This window comes from Mastomys coucha, unplaced genomic scaffold, assembly GCF_008632895.1.
Source record: "Mastomys coucha isolate ucsf_1 unplaced genomic scaffold, UCSF_Mcou_1 pScaffold18, whole genome shotgun sequence".
In the NCBI taxonomy this organism is placed as follows: Eukaryota; Metazoa; Chordata; class Mammalia; order Rodentia; family Muridae; genus Mastomys; species Mastomys coucha.
In genome coordinates this window covers 3,191,803-3,195,250 of record NW_022196900.1, presented here as the reverse complement: position 1 = coordinate 3,195,250, position 3,448 = coordinate 3,191,803, and the positions used below count along the sequence as shown (strand labels likewise).

Genomic DNA, 3,448 nt, shown 5'->3' with positions numbered 1-3,448 from the left:
GTTCCAGGACAGCCAAGGCTACACAGAGAAACCCTGTCTCGAAAAAAACATAAATAAATAAATAAATAGAGAAAACGTTCTTTATGGGTCAAGCATAGTGGTGCATGCCTTTAGTCCCAGCACTGAAGGGAGGCAGAGGGAGGCAGATCTCTGACTTCCAGGCCAGCCTGGTCTACCAATTCCAGGCAAGCCATGGCAAAACAGACAAACTCCGTCTCAAAAAAAAAATCATTTCGCACACATATTCATTCATTCAAAGACAAGTGGGTGTGATGGTAAACACCTGTAATCACAGCACTTAGAAAACTGAGGCAGGAGAGTCTTTCAAGGCCAGCCTGGGCTACATACATATCAAGTAACAAGCCAGTCAGGATACACAGAAATAAGACCAGGTCTCAAAGAAAAATGAAAGTTAGGGTAATTAAGATGGGGTTGCCCCACAAGACAAGCAAAGCCATCTAGAAGATGAATATGTTCCAACAGGGTGTTCTAGAGGTCACAGAAGTAGTAACAAGGAGGAGTTAAAAGTAGCTGAAAACTCAGATTAACAATCAGATTACCAGCTGTTTTGTTGCTCTCTGCTATTTACCCACCCTTTCTGCTTGCCTGCTTCCTTTCTTTCTTTAGAATGTGCTTTTCTTAGTTTTAATTATGTGTATCCAAGTTTATGTATACATGTTGGATTCCTGGAGCTGAAGTTATGGGTAGTTATGAACTGACCAGTGTGTGCTGAAAACTAAACTTGGATGCTCTGGAGGGACCGCGAAGCCAAGCCTTCGAAGCCTTCTCTCCAGCCCCTGCTTTTTCTTTCTTTTGAGATAGTCTCACTGCACACTCTGACTGGCCTAGAGCTTTCTATGTAAATTTGCAGTAATTCTCCTGACTCTCCTTCTCCATGTGCTGCAGGCTTATGTCATCTCATCCAATGTGCTGGTTAGTTTTTGTCACCTAATATAAACCTGAGTCACTTGGGGAAAGGAACCCTCAACTGAGGAATTAGCTCCATAAGATAAATGGAATACTGTTGGTATATCTATGGAACATTTTCTTGATTTAACTATTGATATGGCAGAGCCTACAGAACAGTACCAAGCCTGGGCAGGGGTTGTGGGTTATAAAAAAGGCTGAACTAGCATCAGGAGCAAGCCAGTAAGCAGCATTCCTCTGTAGTCTCTGCCTCAGTTCCTGCCCTGGCTTCCACCAGTTATACACTATGACTTGGGAGTTATAAGAGGAAATAACCCGCCCAACCCCACCCCAGACAGGGTTTCTCTGTATAGCCCTGACTGTCCTGGAACTCACTGTGTAGACCAAGCTGGCCTCCAACTCAGAAATCCGGCTGCCTCTGCCTCTCAAGTGCTGGGATTAAAGGTGTGTGCGACCACTACCCAGCCAGCCTCTAATTTTCTATCTCCCCCCCCCCCCCAAATTCTATAATAAAACGCCATAAGACCATGGACTACCTCCTTTCATCTAGACTCAGACATGCGGGGGCAATGGACTAGGCCTTCCTCTAAAGAGCCGCTTCTAATCTCCCGCAGGAAAGTCTTCCAGGTCCAGCTGCAAGACTGAGACCAGACCAAGGACTCTAGCCTCACACCTGAGCAGGAACCATGGGGTGCCCTTCCCCTCCCGGCCCCTTTACTCCCTTCGGGCCCAAGGGCTGACTGAGCTGTCCCTGGGCCCCGCCTCGTTCTCAGCTCTCCCGCAGTGTCCAGCGGTGTCCAGCAAATCTGGGATGCCCGAGACTGAGAGCCCTCAGGGCTGCTCCCTCTTCACTCCCTGAGGACTGGAATAGTGGCTCCAAAAGCCAGGTGCCCACCCAGGCAGTGTGGAGAGCACAGGCAGCCTCCCGAGTCCACAGCCCAGAGTACTGGAGCTCTGGCAGGACGTGGGTCTCCCTTTCCCATCCCCTTATTTTTCCCCACCTCCTGGTGGCAGAGCCCAACATATGTAGATGACTGCACATGAGAATGTGCACAGAGACTAGATGCAGATCACCTGCAGCTGCAATTACACATACTTGTGAGACTCCTGATATGGGTGCTGGGAACCAAACTCAAAGAGCTTCTAGTTCTAGAAGGGCTCTCTCTACATGAGCCATCTCTCTAACTCTTTATGATCACAATCTCTTTCAGGTTCTAACTGGCATCCATGGGAATTACTTCATGCCTAATAAGGGCAACACCTTCAATATCCCAGGCATCCACTACTAGGCTCCATTTTTAGTTCTTGGTTTTGTTTACCCAATTTTTAAGGATACACCCCCTAATCCTTCCCAAACAGTTCCACTAGCTGGAGACCATGAAGTCAACTATGTGAGCCTAAGAAGTCTATTCTCATTTAAACCATGACAAGATCTGATATCCCCTTCTTGCCTCTATAGTTACCTGCACACATAAAGCATATATACACAAGACACAGACACAGAAATAAAATCAGTGGAAAAAACAAAAACAAAAAACCAACAACTCCTCTCTGGTCTTGTGATGCCAAAATTCCTGAGAAGTTTGCCTTTTTTTTTTCTTTTGAAACAAGGATTCATAGAGCCCAGGTTGGCCTCACATGTCAAACTGCATACTACACTGATGTGATATTGTATTTACTGAAATGGCATGTTGGGAACAGGTTAGTGGTGGGCTGCTTAGCTAGCATTCACAAGCCTTAAGTCAAGCCCCACCACCAACAGTAAACGAAATTGTTAGCTAGGCAGATTTCTGAGTTTGAGGCCAGCCTGGTCTACAGAGTGAGTTCCAGGATAGCCAGGGCTACACAGAGAAGCCCTATCTCGAAAACAAAAACAAAAACAAAAACAAACAAAAAAATGTTGAAAATAGCATGCCTAGAAGCAAAGAATTTCCTAAACTTAATTTTTAAAAAAGGTTATAAAAGACTGAAAAGCTCTGCTCAGTTTATTTTCTGAGTTCAAGGCCAGCCTGGTCTACAGAGTGAGTTCCAGGACAGCCAGGACTATACAGAGAAACCCTGTCTCGAAAAACAAAAAACAAACAAAAAAAGCTCTGCTCATTAAAATGAATTTTTGCAGGATATGATGGTATACACTTGTAGTTCCAGCCCTTGGGACCCTGACTAAAAGTATTAAAAGTGACTAAATGAAAAGTACACTGACTAAAGTTCAGCCAAAGCTATGTAACTAGACCATGTCTCAAAATCAACAAGGCCAGCAAGATGGCTCAGCAGTAGCCACCGAGTCTGATGACTAGAGTTTATATCCCAGGATCCACATGGTAGAAGAAAACTGACTCCCAAGACTTGTCCTCTGACCTCCAAACGTGTGCTGTCATGTGATTTTTAAGAAATCAACGTGCTCGCTTCGGCAGCACATATACTAAAATTAGAACGATACAGAAGATTAACATGGCCCCTGCGCGAGGATGACACGCAAATTCGTGAAGCGTTCCATGTTTTGTTTTTTTTTTTTTTTTTT

General features: G+C 45.0%; 1 protein-coding gene and 1 non-coding gene across 5 annotated transcripts in view; one reads left to right on the top strand and one right to left on the bottom strand.

Moving 5' to 3' along the window:
* Positions 1-3,448, bottom strand: part of Ubap1 (ubiquitin associated protein 1) — a 71,923-nt gene that overhangs the window by 27,469 nt on the left and 41,006 nt on the right. The window lies entirely within an intron of this gene.
* LOC116097219 lies at positions 3,326-3,430 on the top strand. The gene has a single exon (XR_004121280.1). It is a non-coding gene; the product is annotated as a U6 spliceosomal RNA (small nuclear RNA).